The 22,853-nt window shown below is 46.3% G+C and overlaps 1 protein-coding gene and 1 pseudogene across 2 annotated transcripts in view; one reads left to right on the top strand and one right to left on the bottom strand.

Annotated features, from left to right (window-relative positions):
- The window catches only part of lipf (lipase, gastric), a 911,257-nt gene that overhangs the window by 538,960 nt on the left and 349,444 nt on the right, over positions 1–22,853 (bottom strand). The window lies entirely within an intron of this gene.
- Positions 11,266–11,395, top strand: LOC144501060 (U2 spliceosomal RNA; annotated as a pseudogene).

Raw genomic sequence — 22,853 nt, forward strand, 5'->3', positions numbered from 1 at the left:
CATGTCCCCCAACAGTATCCAAAACAGTATACTTGTTAGAGAGGGGGATGACCACAGGGGATTCCTGCACTGACTGCCTACCCCTTCTAACGGTCACCCATCTATCTGCCTGCACCTTGGGTGTGACCACATCTCTAAAGCTCCTATCTATGACATTTTCCACCACCTTCATGCTCCAATCACTGATTCAAAATACAAAGAACAGGGAAAACCAACAAGAGCACCAAATACGATATGCCAGCATCAGTGTGAATCTTGCAACTACAACTGAAATATTGCTGAATAAACTTTTGCGCTGAGCTGGCACTCTACCTCTGAGTAATACCATTTCCCAACAACCAGTTATTGTTTGCCATCAAAGCCACATTGTTTAGAACTTTATTAATCAGTTTTTGGCAGAAGTTCAACCACTTATTGGGCCCGATTCATCCAGAAAAATTCCAAGTGCTGAATTAACAGGAAAAATGGTGCAATTCACGATCGTTTTTTCAGTGCAACTTCAGACTCGCATCTCCCACACTTATCATTAAATATCATTAAAAGTTCGCGGGATGGAGCCTATTTGCACCAAAGAGCCTGAAATCGGTGGGATGAGCGGGAACCTATGCAAGTGCGCATCGCTGGGAGATCGCAGAAAAGACCTCCCAGCATCCCAGATCACTGCCATCCAACCCCGACAGACATCGCTGGCCACATCGCTGCCCCCCCACCCCCCCTCCCACCCCCACTTCCCCATACAGACATTGCTAGGCACATCACTGGCCCCCTCCCGCTCCCCCATACAGACATCGCTGGCCCCTCCCGTACAGAAATCATTGCCCCTCCCCCCCCCCAGCTCCGCTACCCCATACAGACATTGCTGGCACCCCCCCATACAGAAATCACTGCCCCCCCCCCCGCTCCGCTACCCCATACAGGCATTGCTGGGCTCATTGTTGCCCCCTCCCATACAGGCATCGCTGCCCCCCCCCCCCGAATAGACATGGCTGCCCGCATGCCCCCAAAGATACAGATAATGCAAGCACCCATCCCTCCATCCCTTGAACATAGTGACCTCACTGCTGCCCTGCAGAGAACTTGCGTTGTGCTGTCTTGCACACCAGCAGCTTGCGAGCATTCCCTCAATTGAATGAAAGCCTTGAGTATTGCACCCCCCCACCACCCCCGGAGACAGCAGCTTATTGAATGGCAGCCAATCAGCACCCCGAGGGATGCATGCATGACACTCAATTAAAAGCAGCTTTCAAAATCTCTCACAAGTATTTGTTGCCAACGGGCCTTTGACTGGCTACGCTCACTGCACCCGCACTCCCCTAATAAGCCAGAGCTTCTGGAGCTCAGTCCAGCTACCCTGGCATCCCATGGAGTGCCCCCAGGGCCCCTGGGCACCCCAAGGGAGGAGGAAGGACTTGAGCCCATGCCGGGACCTTCTACCCAGGAGATCCTGGATGTCCGAAGACCTTCCGATTCCCCCCTTCCTCACACCAGGGCATCTCAGGGCCAGCAAGATGAACAGGGTGGCACCGAAACAGTGCCATCTGCAGGTCAGCTGGGGCCCTCAGGTCCCGACCACCCAGGGGACGTCCGCTAAGGGCATCACAGGCAACGGGGCATGCATCATAGCTGGTCACCTCCACCTCCGATGTGCATCCTGGGGTAGCACCTGGAAAAAGCAGTAATTAGCACAAAGTTAGAAACTTGTAGTTCACTAGAAGGCACGGGTAAAGATCACCAGTAGTCAGGGTTTATTCGTCACTAATGGAGCGGCACGGTAGCACAGTGGTTATCACTGCTGCTTCACAGCTCCAGGGATCTGGGTTCGATTCCCAGCTTGGGTCATTGTCTGTGTGGAGTTTGCACATTCTCCTCGTGTCTGCGTGGGTTTCCTCCGGGTGCTCCGGTTTCCTCCCACAGTCCAAAGATGTGCGGGTTAGGTTAATTGGCCATGCTAAAAATTGCCCCTTAGTGTCCTGAGATGCGTATTTCAGAGGGATTAGTTGGGTAAATATGTAGGGATATGGAAGTAGGGCCTGGGTGGGATTGTGGTCGGTGCAGACTCGATGGGCCGAATGGCCTCTTTCTGTACTGTAGGGTTTCTATGATCTTCTTCTAATGTCAAGAGCACAATAAACTTTTATTTGCACCTCACAGCTGTGACTGATGTGTCTCACCCCGTCCCCTCCCGCACAGGGCTGAGTGGTCCCCATTCCCATGCATAGAGGTGCTGTCTGTTGTGCCTTATGAGACTCAGCCACATGTTACAGAGTGCCTGTCCTACCTTCCCTTCCTAAACATCCACCAGATCCTTGGTGCAAGTGCCACCCCCCCCCCCCCCCCCCCCCCCCATCCCCCATTGGCCAAAAAACATGTGTCCCTAACCCTTACAGCTACGTGGGCCAGGGTGGCAGCGTGCATTCGGAGCACAGGTAGGAGTCAGACTTGAGTTGCAGCAGGGGCAGGATCCCAGTGAGCACAACAGCGAGTCGTCATCATCCTCCAGCCTTCAACCAAGACTCACAACCATTTCCAGCCCAGGCACATTCACAGATTTGGATGTTTCTGGTGGACAGGGTGGTGGGATGAGAGAGGCAGGGGAAGGGTGATCAAAGAACAAAGAACAAATAACAGTACAGCAGGAAACAGGCCCTTCGGCCCTCCAAGCCTGTGCCGCTCCTTGGTCCAACTAGACCAATCGTTTGTATCCCTCCATTCCCAGACTGCTCATGTGACCATCCAGGTAAGTCTTAAACGATGTCAGCGTGCCTGCCTCCACCACCCTACTTGGCAGCGCATTCCAGGCCCCCACCACCCTCTGTGTAAAAAACATCCCTCTAATATCTGAGTTATACTTCGCCCCTCTCACCTTGAGCCCGTGGCCCCTCGTGATTGTCACTTCTGATCTGGGAAAAAGCTTCCCACCGTTCACCCTATCTATCCCCTTCATAATCTTGTACACCTCTATTAGATCTCCCCTCATTCTCTGTTTTTCCAGGGAGAACAACCCCAGTTTACCCAATCTCTCCTCATAGCTAAGACCCTCCATAGCAGGCAACATCCTGGTAAACCTTCTCTGCACTCTCTCTAACGTCTCCACGTCCTTCTGGTAGTGCGGCGACCAGAACTGGACGCAGTATTCCAAATGTGGCCTAACCAGCATTCTATACAGCCGCAACATCAGACTCCAGCTTTTATACTCTATACCCTGTCCTATAAAGGCAAGTGTACCATATGCCTTCTTCACCAAGAAGATGTGATGTGGTGGTTTGAGGGCCCAGTTCATTTTGGAGAGGGAATGGCAGCTACACTTGCTCCTGGGGCGTGGTGGATGTGTGGTGGTTGCAGCCCCCTCACTGCACAGCAGCGGGCCGCAATCAAGACGTCCCTCACTGCCCTTCCCTGCCGGATACCTGCCCTCTTTCCTCTGGCTCCTCATACGGCAGGACGTCCACCTCACCCCCTCGCCGCTCCTCCTCCTGCTCCAGCTGGTCTCCCTGCTGCTGAGTGATGTTGTGCAGAGCGCAGCAAACGATGATGATGCGTTAGAATGTAACCAGTGACAACTTTGATTGGATGTAATGTGACCAATGGGAACAAGATGTAAGGGTCAGCTGACCCAGTAAACCATGAAACCAATTGCAGAGTGATGTAATAGTCAGCTGACCAGCTGATTTACTATAAATAAGGAACTATGTATAATTGTGGGGAGCTTGGAGTGGCCCAGGGTGAGGCCCCAAGTTTGGAGTAATGGTGTTTCTTTATTAAACCCTTTCTTTGATTTATAAGTTGGAGTAAGTTTTGTGGAAATGTGGATCCTTGTCATCACAATACAGAAAAAAAAGCAAGGTATGGCATTAGCTTTGTCACTTCTAATTAGCAGCAAGATAAGAAGCAAAGTATTTTCCGACTGGACAGCAGATGCCCTGAATAAAGAAGAAGGGCTTAAACGCTATGCATGTAGGGAGAAAGACCTTCATCAAAGCTGAGGTTTCAGAACAGATAAGAAGGGCCCTAAGGCATCGCATAAGACCATCGAAGGTATACTTTGAGAAAGGGGTCTACTATAAAAGAGAAGGAAAAAATGAATGGAAAGGGCCCAGGCAAGTGATAGGAACAGACGGGAAGGTAGTTATCATACAACACGGTAACCAGACAATGCGAGCCAAATCTTTGAGAGTAGTGGGACATGGGTATGAATTTGGAGCATCTGAGCAAGATGCAGAAGTGCAGGGGGCACCTTGTACCTCACATGCACATACCCTGAGTTATTATGAGGAGCAGTCAACATTGATGAGAGGGGATCTGATGATCAACAAAGTACTAGTGAAGCAGGGATGAAGCTGCTACTTCAAAGGTTCAGCTACCCAAAGTAGGCACAGTGGTATCATACATACCCGAAGGGTCAAGAGAGTGGAGGGAGGCCACTATAATCGGGAAAGCAGGAAAGGCCTCAGGAAAATACAAACACTGGCTCAACATACAAGAGCGAGGGCAAGAGGCCAAAGCTATAGATTAGGAAAATGGGGTGGACAGATGGAAACAAAAAAAGCGAGTCTAAGTCCTGAGGATGAGACAGTAAGCATTCGTGAACCCAGGGAAAAGTCACAAATCTGTGACCAAAGGTGTGTCAACAGAGAACAGCGGTCAGAGAGTAGCAGCCCTGACCAAAACAGACATAGTAAGTAGTCTCACAACACCAGGTTAAAGTCCAACAGGTTTATTTGGTGGCACGAGCTTTCGGAGCACTGCTCCTTCATCGATGAAGACGAACATCTCCCCACACACGCACTGCTTGCCTTCAAACAACTGCGCAGCCTCAAACAGACCATTGTCCGCAGCAAACTACCCAGCCTTCAGGAGAACAATGACCACGACACCACACAAACCTGCCACAGCAACCTCTGCAAGACGTGCCAGATCATCGACATGGATGCCATCATCTCACGTGAGAACACCATCCACCAGATACACGGTGCATACTGTTACAACTCGGCCAACATTGTCTACCTGATACGCTGCAGGAAAGGATGTCCCGAGGCATGGTACATTGGGGAAACCATGCAGACGCTGCGACAACAGATGAATGGACACCGCTCGACAATCACCAGGAAAGAGCGTTCCCTTCCTGTTGGGGAACACTTCAGCAGTCAAGAGCTTTCAGCCTCTGATCTTCAGGTAAGCGTTCTCCAAGGTGACCTTCAAGATACACGACAATGCAGAATCGCCAAGCAAAAACTCATAGCCAATTCCGCACACATGAGGACGGCCTCAACCGGGATCTTGGGTTCATGTCACGCTATCTGTAACCCCCACGGCTTGCCTGGGCTTGCAAAATCTCACTAACTGTCCTGTCTGGAGACAGTACACATCACTTTAACCTGTGCTTAACCCTCTCTCCACTCACATTGTCTGCACCTGTAAAGACTTGATTACCTGTAAAGACTCGCATTCCAACCATTATCTTGTAATTGAGTTTGTGTCTATATGTGCCCTATTTGTGAACTGAACTCTTCACTCACCTAATGAAGGAGCAGTGCTCCGAAAGCTCATGTACCAAATAAACCTGGTGTTGTGAGACTACTTACTGTGCCCACCTGAATGCAACGCCGGCAACTCCACATCACTGAAACAGACATGGCAGTAGAGGCCGGAGCTTAATGAGGAAGGCTAGGGATCAAGCCAATGATAGGAATAGGAGTGGAAGCCCCATGATGAGGAAGTATTGACAATTACAAACAAAATGGAGCTTGCAGAAGTAAGAGAGGCCAAACAAAGTGAACTTGACAGTTGGAAGGAGTTTGGGGTGTATAATGAATATCAGATGAAGGGCAGCCTGCTTTGCTTTTGGTGGGTTTGCACAGAGAAAGTTTTGCAAGATGGAACATATAAAGCTAAAGCCAGATTAGTAGCCTGTGGGTAAGAGGAACATTTGGGTGGGAGAGACACAGCAGGGAAAGTGACACTGATTTTTTTAATTCACTGTTCTAGCATCTCACAATGGAAGTGTAAATCAATAGATATCAAAGCTACATTTCTGCAGGGTGAAACATTTCAAAGTAAAGTTTTTTTGAGGCCACCCAAAGAAGCAGGTAATACACAGGGACATTTGTGGAAATTAAATAAATGTGTATATGGGTTAAGCGATGCATCAAGGTTTGGTATTTCTCTGTACGACCTGTATTACTGAAGACTGGCTGTGTCCAGTTAAAAGCAGATCCAGCAATGTTTTACTGGAAAGCTAAAGGAAAATTAGCTGAAATTTTTATAATGCATGTGGATGATTTTCTATGGGGTGGCACAGAAGAGTTTGAAAAAAGGATAATCAAGAAACTGAAAACAGAATTTGAAGTAGGGAGTCAAGCAGCTGGAGCTTTTCAATATCTTGGTCTTGATTTCCGACAAGTACCTCTGGTGTAACGATGAATCAACAGGGATATCTAAACAGTATTGATTCCACTCCCTTCACCAGAGAGACGTTAATGGAAAAAGAGGAATGGGCCAACGAAAAAGAAACAGAGTTAAGGAGGGCGGCACGGTAGCACAGTGGTTAGCACTGCTGCCTCACAGCTCCAGGGGCCTGGGTTCGATTCCCGGCTTGGGTCACTGTCTGTGTGGAGTTTGCACATTCTCCTCGTGTCTGCGTGGGGTCCCTCCGGGTGCTCCGGTTTCCTCCCACAGTCCAAAGATGTGTGGGTTAGGTTGATTGGCCATGCTAAAAATTGCCCCTTAGTGTCCTGAGATGTGTAGGTTAGAGGGATTAGTGGGTAAATATGAAGGGATATGGGGGTAGGGCCTGGGTGAGATTGTGGTCGGTGCAGACTCGATGGGTCAAATGGCCTCTTTCTCCACTGTAGGGTTTCTATGATTCTATGAAGGAGTATGATGGAACAGCTAAATTGGCTATGCACACAGACAAAGACCAGATGGGAGCTATAATGTCCTCGAGCTCAGTAATATGTCAGAGAGATCTTGCAGGCTAATAAAACATTTAAAAAGTTCAAATTAGAGGAGCGCGTAATTAAATTCCCAGCACTAGGAGAACCGGAAGATATGAAGATGGTTGTGTTTAGTGATGCTTCACATGCCGATCTACCAGATGGACATTCAAGCGGTGCTGGATTCATAATATTCCTGGTAGGTCAGGAAGGAAAATGTTGTCCCTTGGCCTGGGAAACAAAGAAAATAAAAAGGGTGGTCAAAAGCACATCTGCGGCTGAAATCCTAGCGTTAGTGGAGGCGTTGGATATGGGGATATACTTGTCAGACACATTAATAGAATTATTTTTTATGGGCACATCGGATAAGAAAGTACCAGTTGAGTGTTATGTGGACAATTGGTCTTTATGGAATAATGTTCACTCATCAAAGTGTAGCGGAAAAAAGATTAAGAATTGATTTGGCCAGCATTAAGCAAATGCTGGAAAACAAGGGAGTTTCCAAACTTATCTGGGTCGGTGCTAATCTACAGGTATCTGACTGTTTTACAAACAGGATGCAGGTACTGGAAAGTTATTAAGAATACTGGAGGATGGTTGTCTTAAATTATTTTGAAAAAAAAATTTTTTTTAAAGGGAATTTGTTAGAATGTAACCGGTGACAACTTTGATTGGATGTAATGTGACAAATGGTAACAAGATGTAAGGGTCAGTTGACCCAGTAAAACATGGAACCAATTACAGAGTGATGTAATAGTCAGCTGACCAGCTGAATCACTATAAATAAGGAACCATGTAGAATTGTGGGGAGCTTGGAGTGGCCCAGGACAAGGCCCCAAGTTTGGAGTAATGATGTTTCTTTATTAAACTCTTTCTTTGATTTATAAGTTGGAGTAAGTTTTGTTGTATTTTCAGTAGCTGCATTTTGAAGAGTTCCTTCTGAAAAAACACTGGAGGGCCCCCCCAGAGCGGTCCAAGCAGTGGAACCGCATCTTCAGCACGCCGATGCACCGCTCTACGACGAACCAGGTGGCTGCGTGGGCCTCATAGTAGCGGTCTCGGTCTTGGGCCTCTGCACAGGCGTCATCAACCATAACCTTAGCAAGTAACCTTTGTCGCCTAGTAGCCTTCCTGGAACCTGGGCTTCAAAGAGGCCAGGGAGGTCCGACTGCCTGAGGACAAAGCTCTTAGGGACACTCCCTGGATGGTGTGCATCAACCTGCATGATCCTCATGAGATGGTCGCAGACAATTTGAATGTTCAGGGAGTTGAACCCCTTCCTGTTCACAAATTGATGTGGTGCTCCATGTGGGGCCCGCAAGGCGATGTGTGTCCCGTCCACTGGTCCCTGGACATTGGGAATTGCAGCAACGGCTGTAAAGCCGAGAGCCTGGGCCTCCTGCTGTGTACGGCCACATCAAAGCTTATGTACTGTCCTGCCCGGGCACACAGGGCATCTGTGACCTGCTGCATACATCTGTGCACGGAGGCCTGGGAGATCCCACTGAAGTCGCCACTGGGTGCCTAAAACGATCCAGATGCAAAAACATTCAGGGCAGCCGTCACTTTCATGTCCACAGGGAGTGGATGGCCACCCCTCCCCTGAGGTGCCAAGTGTGAGAGCACCTCACAAAGGTGTCGCACCGTGCCCTTGGAGAGCCCTCCCTCTCCCACAGAGAAATGAAGCATTGTTTCACGTAAGTCCTAAAAGTGTATTCCTTTATAGAGGTCAGCAAGTTGAAACCAGATGCTGGACAATTCACTTTACAGTCGAGATGACTTCCATGATGAAATAGGCATAGAGAGATAAACTAGCCCTGTAGGCAATGATGTAGAAGTTCAGAAGTTTCAGTAGAAAAAGTGTAGATAGTGCCAGGCATTCAAACCTGGACAAAACCCCTTGTCTGTGTTGCTGCTTGGTAGATGGCAAACTGAGCTTTCCAACTCCACAAGGCACTATTACAGTTTCCACCAGCTAAGTGGGTCATGTCGTGTGTCACCTATCCCTCCACTTTAGCTTTGGCAAAGGGTGTATGTATATCCCTTTGTCTGAGTTTATGAGATTGCTAATGTTCCAACCATTAAGAATTTGAAAGGAAAGTTGCAAGTCCCTTTCTCTTAGCAGATGACTGGTTGGCCAGGCTTGCTTTATGAACTGGAGATTGCCTTTGTATAATTCCTGTTGAATTTGGTCTCTGCAGTCCACAGGGTCGTTGTGAAGTATTGTAAAGCAATGCGTCTGTGTGTGATTAGTCACATGACAAACTGCGACAGCACCAGAGGCATTCACGGGACATTTTTTTTATCTCTCTTCCATGCTGGACTTCAAGCTGGCAGTAAGAGTTTTAACAACACCAGGTTAAAGTCCAACAGGTTTATTTGGTAGCAAACACCATTAGCTTTCGGAGCGCTGCTCCTTCGTCAGATGGAGTGGAAATGTACTCTCAAACAGGGCACAGAGACACAGAAATCAAGTTACAGAATACTGATTAGAATGCGAATCCCTACAGCCAGCCAGATCTTAAAGATACAGACAATGTGGGTGGAGAGAGCATTAAGCACAGGTTAAAGAGATGTGTATTGTCTCCAGACAGGACAGCCTGCAAGTCCAGGAGGCAAGCTGTGGGGGTTACTGATAATGTGACATAAATCCAACATCCCGGTTTAGGCCGTGCTCATGAGGACGGAGACAATACACATCTCTTTAACCTGTGTTTAATGCTCCCTCCACCCACATTGTCTGTATCTTTAAGACCTGGCTGGCTGTAGGGATTCGCATTCTAATCAGTATTCTGTAACTTGATTTTGTGTCTCTGTGCCCTGTTTGAGAGTACATTTCCACTCCATCTGACGAAGGAGCAGCGCTCCAAAAGCTAATGTTGTTTGCTACCAAATAAACCTGTTGGACTTTAACCTGGTGTTGTTAAAACTCTTACTGTGTTCACCCCAGTCCAACGCCGGCATCTCCACATCATGACTTCAAGCTGGCAACAGCTCTTAAATAAATCTGTGTTGCATTGGTTCAAAACCCACCTTATCATCTTTTTTGTCTTGTTGATAATACCGGTCAAAACATCCGATAGAAACCGATGAGGTAAAACTGGCGAACGGATAGTTTTCCATCTGGAGTTTTTTATCAACTGGAATCTCGATGTCAAGAAGAAAAAAAATCCAGCACCTTGACTCTTAAAATAAGAAAGCCATCAATGCATTGAGGAAACATTGGTAAAAGCTAGAAAAACATGAGTAGGCTCAGAGAAAACATTTACTTACCATTTTGAAGCTAGTTAGACTTCCAGGCTGTGGGGACCTCGCACATGGCAGGTTGCAGCAATTGAATTCCTCATAGAAAGAAAATTCCTGTACTCTTAAAGGGGAGATGCTGCTCCAAAACAATAATAAAAGAAGGATCACAAGTGTAAAGCTTCCTTTGCTTAGTATAAAGGACATTGATTGTTTACCAAGAAACAGTTAGGATAAAAAAACCTCAAACCACAGATCCAACTAAAAGAATAAAAACAACAAAAGAAATAATACATATTAATGAGGGAAAAAAGTAAGATGGGAGGAAGTCAAAGAGAGTGCGACAATTTAATAACGGTGCAGTGACAGGAAAAGACAGCACCATAGAGGCGGTCGAAGAAAAGGGCAAAATATGTGACAATTTGTTGAATGCTGATAAGGTTAGCAAAAACTGTGAGTTTGGCGCAACCCTCTAAGACCTTCTGTGAGACAGATTTGTTTGTCTCTCTTAGGCAGAAGGCATCTAGAAGTCATGCAGTAGACGTGTATGGGCTGGGGCAGCCGGTGGGGTTGGGTCGGGGGGTAGGGAGGGGCTGCTAGCATCAGAAGAGTTTTTCCTTGTTAATAAATACCCTTTGTGTTTCTGACAAAGGGACGAATTTTCCCGTTCCGCCCCATCGTAGCGGGCAAGGGGCGAACCATGGAAAGGTCTGTTGACCTCGAGCAGGATTTTCCGGTTTCAGGGCGAGCGCAGTCGGAAAATCCTGCCTAAAGTCTTTCAGCGTGCAACATTACAAGTAAGTAACTCTCTGGGTGAACTCTACTGTGTTTACTTGACATTGACTTTTGTTAGGGCCTCATGTTTTTTCCAAATAGTACTTGTGTGTGGGATGTAGCTTTTAAGAACATAAGAAATAGGAGCAGGAGTAGGCCATCAAGCCCTTTGGGCCAATTCCAAACTGTTGGTATTTCCTAAAAGCACAACCACAATGAGTACTCAGAAACACTTGAGCAAATCAACCACACACCAGGCAAGTTGCCACTAGCAGGAGCTCTGCATCTGCATTAATAGATGATGAGGCTCGCCGGCATCGCTTCTCGGCCTTTTGGCTAAGATCAAGTGTAGTATCGGATCTGCACTTGGTTGAGGTCATGGGGTTGTGCTGAGGCTTCATATGTTTCATATGAAGCAATTTTTTAAAGCGGCACCTCGGCCTTTTGGCTAAGATGCAAATGAGCTCAAGTCTTGGAGGAGGATCCTCCCCCTTCTCCAATCAGCTTGACTCATGTAGATCAGGCCCAGGACAGGGTGGTTTAGTCGCCCGCCCTGTCTTGTCAGCCTGGATCGGAAATGTCTCAACTTGTTGAGACTCTGAATTGGATTTGATTTGATTGAATTGGACAAGTATTTTAAAAAAAATAGATGATGAGGCTGCTCAGGTCTACAAGACAAAGAGTTTATGCCAGCTGAAGGAATAAGAGGCAGAGGGGTAGAAATTGATCTTGTACATCAACGCAGAATGGAGAATATTGAGGAGTGGTGCAATTCTGCACCTTTCTGCGCTGATGCCGATTCCAAAAAGAACAGGAATGAGTGAAATAGGTGAAAACAAGGACTGGGTGGGAGAAGAAATTAAAGAGCTGGAGAGGCATAGGGGGAAAAGAGAAAGAGAGCAATTGGAAGAGGAAGGGCATGAGGCATGGTGGCACAGTGGTTAGCACTGCTGCCTCACAGCACCAAGGACCCAGGTTCAATTCCGGCCTCGGGTCACTGTCTGTGTGGAATCTGCACATTCTCCCCGTGTCTGCGTGGGTTTCCTCCGGGTGCTCCAGTTTCCTCCCACAGTCCAAAAGATGTGCGGGTTCGGATGGTTGGCCATGCTACATTGCCCTTTAGCGTCAGAGGGGGCAGGCAGGGTTTACAGGGATAGGGCCTGGATGGGATTGTTGTCAGGGCAGGCTCAATGGGCCGAATGGCTTCCTTCTGCTCTGTAGGGATTCTATGACTCTATGATTCTATACATGAAGGAGAGAAGAAAAGATTATGCGAGTATACATCCAGATTTCAAAAAACACGGGTACCAAATAACACTGCTTAGAAAATCTATGCAGGTATGTCAAATGTCATATATTATATAATTATAGTTACAGTGGAGATATCAATAAGCAGTTTGATAAAATATATTTATGGCCTGTGGGTATTATGCAAAGTACGTTTTGTTCATGTGGCTCTTAAATTAATCACTGTAAAACTCTTTGCGTGCAAATTTACATCACCATATTCCTTTTGAGATGGACATCTGGGCAGGCATACCCAGATGCCTGTGAGCCAATGCTTTCCAGATTGCACACACTGATGTAGCACCGGGATATTGAACCATGGAGGGGCAAACAATGTATTCCCTTGTTACTCTGCCAACAGCAAGCACTGAACCGTGAGACAAACATTACACAAATATTACATAAAGGATCAGGAGCCCAGATTAGCCAGAAAGGGAATTTCCACAAATACGTATCTCTCTGTTGCCGAGTGTTTGGAAGCACTCTGGAATGTTTTGGAAGGTGTTGTGATGATTTGATAGCAAATGTTGCTGCATTTTCACAGAGAAGGCAGAGGGGTAAGTGAGTTGTCCACATGGGCCTACAGTGTCCCGAGTCAAAGAGTCATCTGGACTCGAAACATCAGCTCTTTACTCTCCGTACAGATGCTGCCAGACCTGGCTGAGATTTTCCAGCATTTTCCCTTTTGGAGCTAGCTATTATGTTTAAGTTTATTAATTAGTGTCACAAGTAGGCTTACATTGACACTGCCATGAAATTACTGTAAAAATCTGCTAGTTGCCACACTCCGGTGTCTGATCGGGTACACTGAGGGAGAATTTAGCATGGCCAATACGCCTAACCAGCATGTCTTTTGGCTGTGGGAGGAAATCGGAGCACCCGGAGGAAACCCACACAGACACAGGAAAGAACTCATAAGATGCTACATTCTATCCACTTTCCTGTATGCCTCAGAAAGCTGGACAATAAGTAAAAGAAAATAGGGGCTTTTGAAATGTGAATTCTCAGACATATGCTAAAAATTCTATATACAGACAATAAGACCAATGAAGAAATACTTGAAATAGCAAGGGCAAAAAGAACTCTAAAAGACATGACATCCAGAATAGAAAATGTTAGTATTTTGGCCATTTGATCAAACCTGAAAAGTTACAGAGATCTCTTCTAGAGAGTAGCTGAATGAGGGATCAACCTAGGACGTACAGACTCCACACAGACAGTGACCCGAGGCCGGGAATCGAGACCTGGTCCCTGGCGCTGTGAGGCAGCAGTGCTAACCACTGTGCCAACCTAGATGTACTGAAAGGATATACAGAACCAAAGGCTGAGTGGTAGCCATTATTTCTTATGGAGAGGAAACTATGACAAATGATAGATGGTATTGCCCAGAGACACACAAAGAAGAAAACATAAGAATATCACTTATGCATGGTACATTGGCGAGACCATGCAGACGTTATGACAACGGATGAATGGACACTGCTCGACAATCCCTTCCTGTTGGGGAACACTTCAGCAGTTAAGGGCTTTCAGCCTCTGATCTTCGGGTAAGTGTTCTCCAAGGCGGCCTTCACGACACACGACAGCGCAGAATCGCCGAGCAGAAACTGATAGCCAGGTTCCGCACACATGAGGATGGCCTCAACCGGGATCTTGGGTTCATGTCACACTATCTGTAACCCCCACAACTTGCCTGGGCTTGCAAAATCTCACTAACTGTCCTGGCTTGAGATAATTCACACCTCTTTAACCTGTGCTTAACCCTCTCTCCACTTGCATTGTCTGCACCCGTAAAGACTTGATTACCTGTAAAGACTCGCATTCCAACCATTATCTTGTAACTGAGTTTGTGTCTATATATGCCCTGTTTGTGAACCCAACTTCCACTCACCTGATGAAGAGGCAGTGTTCCGAAAGCTCATGCTACCAAATAGACCTGTGAGACTACTTACTGTGCCTACACCATTCCAATGCCGGCAACTCCACATCATAACATCACTTAGAGCAGAGAAGCAATAGATTAATTGATTTTAAGTATTGGTTTATGAGTATCAATTTAGGAAGAAGTATGTCCCTTACAATCCAAAACATGGGAATTTACAACAGAGAACAAGGAAACGGCAGAACAATTACTTTAGTTCGGTCTTCATGGAGCAAGACACAAATAACTTCTCAGAAATTGTGGAGAACCAAGGGTCTAGTGAGAAGGAGGAATTGAAGGAAATTAGTATTACTGGAAAAATAGTACTGGATAAATTAATGGGACTAAACGCTGATAAATCGCCAGGGCCTGATAATCTATATCACAGGGTACTAAAGGAGGTGGACATGGGAAGAGTGGATGTGTTGGTTATCTTCCAAAATTCTGTAGATTCTGGAACAGTCACACCAGACCGGATGGTGGAAAATATTATCCCACTATTTAAAAAAGGAGGGAGGGAGAAAACAAGGAATTACAGACTGGTTAGCCTAACATCAGTAGTAGGGAAAATGCTACAGTCTATTATAAAGGATGTGATAACAGGAGGTGGAGATTCTGGCATTGGACTGGGATGGGCACAGTAAGAAGTCTCAAAACACCAGGTTAAAGTCCAACAGGTTTATTTGGAATCACGAGCTTTCGGAGCCCTCCTCCCCCACCTGATGAAGAAGCAGCGCTCCGAAAGCTCGGGTTTCCATATAAACCTGTTGGACTTTAACCTGGTGTTTTGAGACTTCTTACTGTGATAACAGGATACTTAGAAAACATCAGTGGGATTAGACAAAACCAACATGGATTTGTGAAAGGGAACTCATGGCACATAACTTTCCAGGAGTGGCATTTTGAGGCAGAGTAAAATCTTTACTTCAAATGGGGTTGGCACGGTGGTACAGTGGCTAGCACTGCTGCATCACAGCACCAGGGACCCAGGTTCAATTCCCGGCTTTGGGTAACTGTCTGTGTGGAGTTCAACGTTCTCCCAGTGTCTGCGTGGGTTTCTTTTGGGTGCTCCGGTTTCCTCCAACAATTTAAAAATGTGCAGGTTAGATGGATTGGCCATGCTAAATTGACCTTTAGTGTCAGGGAGACTAGCTAGAGTAAGTGCATGGGGTTATGGGGATAGGGCCTAGGTGGGATTGTGGCTGGTGCAGACTTGATGGGCCGAATGGCCTCCTTCTGCACTGTAGGGATTCTATGATGATTCTACGAACCTGTTTCACCCGGGTGACTGAGGAATTGAAGGACTCGGGCCGTGTGAAATTGAAGAAGTGAAGTGCATCCCTGGCTCAAGGGGTACAGCGAAGGAGGACATCCCCCACTCCAACCAACACCGCCGCACCCCCCCCCCCCCCCCCAACCGCACCCCGCCTCACCCTTTTCACTGCACTCGCTGCTGGAAAGCTGGTGAGTCTAAAGGTCCCTTTGAAAGGAAGAAACAGAGTTTCTAAGCTAAGTGAATGGGATATGCGAGGGGGTGTTCAGACAATGGTGGGGGAGGCTCGTTTGGGTGGGAGGGGTATTGGGTCAGAGGGTGTTCAGATCAAGGGGAGAGTGGGGATTCCCGTGCAGGTGGGAAATACCATGTGGGATTGGTGCTTAGTGGGTGGTTGTGGGTGACCCCTAGGGAGGTCAGGGGTGTTCTGTTTGGGACTCAGTCTGGGTGTTTAAAATAGTTACTCTGAAGTTAAAAGTGCTTTCTTTCCTTCTAACTCTTTCAAAGTAACTATGAGGGTAAAAATAGCAGAACAATTTGAAGTTAGCGATTTGTCGAAGGGTTCCCAGTCCAGTGCAATTGTTCAGGAGAAGTTAGCGCTTCTGGACAATTGCCGGGTAAATCCTTACCTGGGACAATCCTAGAGGAATTCCCCAGCACATCTTTTGAGTACACCCCAAATCCGACACCTGGGATCCAGGAAGTTATGACCCCCAGGTACAAACCTACTGGAGGTTTTTGAGGATGTAATTAGTAAAATAGAGAAGGGAAAACTGGTGGATGTGGTGCATTTGGATTTTCAGAAAGATTTTGATAAAGTCCCAACAAAGAGATTTAATGTGCAAAATTAAAGCGTTTGGGGTTGGCGGTAATACATTGGCATGGATTGAGAATTGGTTAGTAGACAGGAAACAGGGTAGGAATAAATGGGTCTTTTTCGAAGTGTTAGGCAGTGACTAGTGGGGATCAGAGCATGGGCTCCAGCTAGCCATAACATACATCAATAATTTGGATGAGGAAACCAAAATATTTCCAAGTTTATTGATAACACAAAATCTGGTGGGAATGTGAGTGGTGAGGAGGATGTTAAGAGGCTTCAAGGTGATTTAGACACATTGAGTGAGTGGGCATATACATGGCAGATGCAGTATAACGTGGATAAATGTGATGTCATCCTCCTGTGACAGAGGAACAAGCGGAATGGCAGAGTATTATTAAAATGGTGATAGATTGGGAAATGTTGATGTACAAAGGGACCTGGGTGTCCTAGTGCACCAGTCACTGAAGGCAAGCATACAGATATAGCAAGCAGTCAGGAAAGCAAATGGTATGTTAGCCTTTATTGTAAAAGGACTTGAGTGCAGGAGCAAGGAAGTCTTACTGCAGTTGCATAGGGCCTTGTTGAGACTACATCTGGAGTATTGTGTGCAGTTTTGGTCTCCATAATACAGAAAGAGTATATTTGCTATCGAGGGACAGTAGTGAAGGTTCACCAGACTGATTCCAGGGATGGCAGGAGTGTTGGATGAAGAACAAATGGGCTGACCAGGCCTGTATTCACTGGTAGTTAGAAGAATGAGAGAGGATCTCATTGAAACATCTAAACATCTGACAGGGCTGGACAGACTGGATGTAGGAATGTTTCCTCTGACTGGATGTGTGGAGGGGGAGGGGAGTGGTCTAGAACAAGGGGCCACAGTCTACAGGTCATTTAGGGCTGAGATGAGGAGAAGGTTCTTCACTCAGGGAATGAACCACCTGTGGAATTCTCTACTACAGAAGGCTGTGGAGGTCAAATCACTGAGTATAATTAATGAGGAAATAGATAGATTTCTAGATTCTAAAGGTGTCAAGGGGTATGAGGAGAGTACGGGAATATTGCATCAAAAAAGGGGATCAGCCTTGATAATATTGAAAGGCAGAGCAGGCTCAAAGGGACAAGTGGCCTATTCCTGCTTCTATTTTCTATCAGTCTATGTTTCTATGCCTATGTACTTAACTGTATAAAAGATATGATGAACAAGACTGTCTCAAGGACTTCCTTCTAACCTTGTTTAAACTAGCATGAGCAATCTAGCCCTTGCTTACAATATGAGTTTAACTGCGCAGGCAGATGAGTTTTGAATGGGTTAAAATTAGGCCTCATAATGTCTGCTACATGTAAGCTGCTTTCAGAACCTGTCTCATGGGCACTGCATATAATGATTTGATTTGATAAATGAACGAATAATTCAATTCTCTCAGTATTTCCTAGCCCTCGAACTTCCACTCAAGGCGAGGATAAATGATTACCTTATGAACCCTAAAACAACCCTCACCGTTTCATACACACACGCCGCCATTGTGTAAAACCAAGAGGCACTACTTTTCTCGAAGGTAGAGGCCCAACCACAGAACAGATTCTAAGCCCTCTGTGTCGAGGTGTGTCTCTGCTGCTAGGGAGTTTCTCAGTCGATCAGAAGGCGTAGAGGTTGGTCCTGTTCTCTAAAACCGAGTGTTTGTTTATTCCTTCAGATGAGACTGGCAACATGGAGTGCTGCCCTATAGGCCTCATGGTACCTACTGGTTAATGCCCGCAGACCTGCACAACAATGGGTGCATTTTTGATGGCACGGTAGCACAGTGGTTAGCACTGCTGCCTCACCAAACCAGGGACCCGGGTTCAATTCCGGCCTCGGGTCACTGTCTGTGTGGAGTTTGCACATTCTTCCCGTGTCTGCGTGGGTTTCTTCCGGGTGCTCCGGTTTCCTCCCACAGACCAAAGACGTGCAGGTTAGGTGGATTGGCTACTCTAAATTGCCCCTTAGTGTCAGGGGGATTAGTCGGGTAAATATGAAGGGTTACAGGAATAGGGCCTGGGCGGGATTGTGATGGGTGCAGACTCGACGGGCCGAATGGCCTCTATCTGCACTGTAGGGATTCTATGATTCTACAAAACTGACAATATCAGCTTCTCTGCTGATTTTACTCCTCACCCACATTGCTCTGGATACCGTGGATCACCTGCTGGTGAGTTTGGTTAAAATGGCGCCCAATGTTAGGCTGATTCTGACTGATCACTAATTGAGTGCAAACCCCTTTTTCTTTATGAATACTGTGAGGTTGGCACAGAGTCCAGGGACCAAATTCCTGAAAGCTATGTGAAAAAACAAACACAGTTTCCTTTATAACCTGAATGTGTATCATTCTCAATTCCTGGAAGAAAAGTCAAGCTGGTTCATGTCAGAAAAATGCACACTTCTCCGTTGCAGCATAATCCATCAACTAACCTCTGCTGGGTTCAGTATTGTGGTGATGTGAAACCAACTATGTGTGCAGAATTTGGCTATCAGCTCGACAATTACCAGGCAGAAGTGTTCCCTTCTTGTCGGGAAACACTTCAGCAGTTGGCACGGTAGCACAGTGGTTAGCACTGCTGCTTCACAGCTCCAGGGACCTGGGTTCGATTCCCGGCTTGGGTCACAGTCTGTGTGGAGTGTGCACATTCTCCTCATGTCTGCATGGGTTTCCTCCGGGTGCTCCGGTTTCCTCCCACAGTCCAAAGATGTGCGGGTTAGGTTGATTGGCCATGCTAAAATTGCCCTTAGTGTCCTGAGATGCAGAGGTTAGAGGGATTAGTGGGTAAATATGTAGGGATATGGGGATAGGGCCTGGGTGGGATTGTGGTCGGTGCAGACTCGATGGGCCGAATGGCCTCTTTCTGTACTGTGGGGTTTCTATGATTATGATTCAGTCAAGGGCATTCAGCCTCTGATCTTCGGGGTAAGGTTCTCCAAGGCGGCCTTCACAACATATGACAATGCAGAATCGCCGAGCAAAAACTGATAGCCAAGTTCCGCACACATGAGGATGGACTCGACCATCCCAGGATCTCGGGTTCATGTCACACTATCTGTAACCCCCACGACTTGCCTGGGCTTGCAAACTCTTACTAACCGTCCTGGTTTGAGACAATTTATACCTCTTTAACCTGAGCTTAACCCTCTCTCCACTTGCATTGTCTGTACCTATAAAGACCTGTTAAGACTCACATTCCAACCATTATCTTGTAATTGAGTTTGTGTCTATATATGCCCTGTTTGTCAACTGAACTCTTCACTCACCTGATGAAGGGGCAATGCTCCGAAAGCTTGTGCTACCAAATAAACCTGTTGGACTTTCACCTGGTGTTGTGAGACTTCTTACTGTGCCTACCCCAGTCCAACGCCAGCATCTCCACATCATGATCAATTCTGTGGGGAACCAAGCACATTTTTTCCCCCAACTCAGCTCAGCTGTGTTAATATTCAAAACTACTTTTGGGTGCTTGCTGAGGTATTTAACTCTGATTATGACTGCCATTTAGACTCTGTAATCTGTCATCTCAGTCTCCCATTATATTATGCAATTTATAACCACAACATTCTCAAGGAACGTGTTAACATTAGTGTGAACATATTCATAGATCCCTCACTGAAATTATATTTTTAAGCAATTCAATCAAACCAGTTGACTGCTGGAGGATACAAGAAAGAATTTGCTTTTAAAAAGCATTCTTCCGGCCATAGAATGCCCCAAAAATGTTACACAACCAATTAAGTACTTCTGAAATGTAGTCACTGTTACAATGTGGAAAATACAGCACAATTTGAACGCAGCAAAATTCCACGGAAAACAATGAGATCTATTGCCAGATTTTTTTTTATTGATGTTGATTGATGGGACATATTGGCTGGCTGGGACACCAGGAGAGATATTATCATGGGATGTATTACATCCACCTAATAGTACAGATGAAAGACTACACTACTGACAATGCAGCACCCATTCAGGACTGCACTGAAGTGTCTGCTGGATGCTCAGATCTCGAGATTCCAGATTGACCCCACAACTTTGAGGTGAAAATGCCATCACTAAATTGCAACAAGCATCCATTTAAGTAATTGTTTGAAACATACCTAAAGCCTGGTACTTATTGGAACAGATACATAGGCAGATTTTGGTAAGGTGTAAAAGAGGGTTGTGGTGGGAGATTTTAACTTCCCCTATATTGACTGAGGCTCACTTAGTGCTAGGGGCGTGGATGGGGCAGAGTTTGTAAGGAGCATCCAGGAGGGCTTCCTGAAACAGTATGTAGATAGTCCAACTAGGGAAGGGGCCATACTGGATCTGGTATTGGGGAATGAGCCCAACCAGGTGGTCGATGTTTCAGCAGGGGAGCAGTTCAGGAACAGTGACCACAATTCAGTATTGCTTTAAGGTACTGATGGATAAACTTAATTGTAGTCCTCAAGTTAAGGTGCTAGATTGGGGGAAGGGTAATTACAACAATATTAGGCAGGAACTGAAGAATGTAGATTGGGGGCAGATGTTTGAGGGCAAATCAACATCTGGCATGTGGGAGGCTTTCAAGTGTAAGTTGATAGGGATTCAGGACCGGCACATTCCTCTAAGGATGAAGGATAAGTATGGCAAGTTTTGGGAACCTTGGATAATGAGAGATATTGTGAGCCTAGTCAAAGAGAAAAAGGAAGCATTTGTCAAAGCTAGGAGGCTGGGAACACATGAAGCAAGTGTGGAATACAAGAAAAGTAGAAAGAAAGTTAAGCAAGGAGTAAGGAGGGCTAAAAGGGGTCACGAAAAAGCATTGGCCAGCAGGATTAAGAAAAAGGTTTTTTATACATATATAAAGAGCAAGAGGGTAGCCAGGGAGGAGGTTGGCCCACTCCAGGACAAGGGACGGAATCTATGCATGGAGCCAGAGGAAATGGGCAAGGTATTAAATGAATACTTTGCATCAGTATTCACCAAAGAGAAGGACTTGGTGGATGATGAGTCTGGGAAAGGGTGTGTAGATAGTTTGAGTCATGTTGAGATCAAAAAGGAGGAGATATTGGGGTTCTTGAGAAACATTAAGGTAGACAAGTCCCCAGGGCCTGATGGGATATACCCCAGAATACTCAGAGGCAAGGGAGAAAATTGCTGGGGCCTTGAGAGAAATCTTTGTATCCTCACTGGCTACAGGGGAGGTCCCAGAGGATTGGCGAATAGCCAATGTTGTTCCTTTGTTAGCAAGAATAATCCAGGTAGCAAGAATAACCCAGTTAATTACAGGCCGGTGAGCCTTACATCAGTGGTAGGGAAATTATTGGACAGGATTCTTCGAGACAGGATTTACTCCCACTTGGAAATAAGTGGACGTATTAGTGAGAGGCAACATGGTCTTGTGAAGGGGAGGTCGTGTCTCACTAACTTGATCGCGTTTTTTGAGGAAGTGATGAAGATGATTGGTGAGGGTAGGGCAGTGGATGTTGTCTACATGGACTTCAGTAAGACCTTTGACAAGGTCCCTTATGGCAGACTGGTGCAGAAGGTGAAGTCACATAGGATCAGAGGTGAGCTGGCAAGATGGATACAGAACTGGCTCAATCAAAGAAGACAGAGGGTAGCAGTGGAAGGGTGTATTTCTGAATAGAGGGCTGTGACAAGTGGTGTTCCTCAGGGATCAGTGCTGGGACCTTTGCTGTTCGCAATATATATAAATGATTTGGAGGAAAATGTAACTGGATTGATTAATAAGTGTGCGGACGACACAAATGTTGGTGGATTTGCGGATAGCGATGAGGATCATCAGAGGATACAGCAGGATATAGATCGGTTGGAGACTTGGGCGGATAGGTGGCAGATGGAGTTTAATCCGGTCAAATGTGAGGTAATATATTTTGGAAGGTCTAATACAGATAGGAAATATACAGTAAATGGCAGAACCCTTAAGAGTATTGATAGGCAAAGGGATCTGGGTGTACAGGTAGACAGGTCACTGAAAGTGGCAATGGAGAAGGTAGTCAAGAAGGCATTCGGCATGCTTGCCTTCATCGGCCAGTGCATTGAGTTTAAAAATTGGCAAGTCATGTTGCAGCTTTATAGAACCTTAGTTAGGCCGCACTTGGAATATAATATTCAATTCTAGTCGCCACACTACCAGAAGGATGTGGAGGCTTTGGAGAAGGTACAGAAAAGATTTACCAGGGTGTTGCCTGGTATGGAGGGCATTAGCAATGAGGAGAGGTCGGAGAAACTTGGTTTGTTCACACTGGAACGATGGAGGTTGAGGGGTGACCTGATAGAAGTCTACAAGATTATGAGAGGCATGAACAGAGTGGATAGTCAGAAGATTTTTCCCAGGGTGGAAGAGTCAATTATTAGTTGTCTTTGTGTCATCGGTTGATGGGGGTCACAATGACAGAGTAGGTTTCTCAAGTGAAAACTTGTTAAATGGATTCTCCCCTTCTCCTCCCAACACCTTTCTGCCGTGACCCCTCCTTCTCCATTACAACTGCAAATATGTTATGTGACCTCCATGTAGATCCTGAGCCTCTTAGAATAGAATCATAGAATCCCTACAGTGCAGAAGGAGGCCATCCAGCCCATGGAGCCTTCACCG

Source organism: Mustelus asterias, chromosome 11 (assembly GCF_964213995.1).
Source record: "Mustelus asterias chromosome 11, sMusAst1.hap1.1, whole genome shotgun sequence".
NCBI classification, from domain to species: domain Eukaryota; kingdom Metazoa; phylum Chordata; class Chondrichthyes; order Carcharhiniformes; family Triakidae; genus Mustelus; species Mustelus asterias.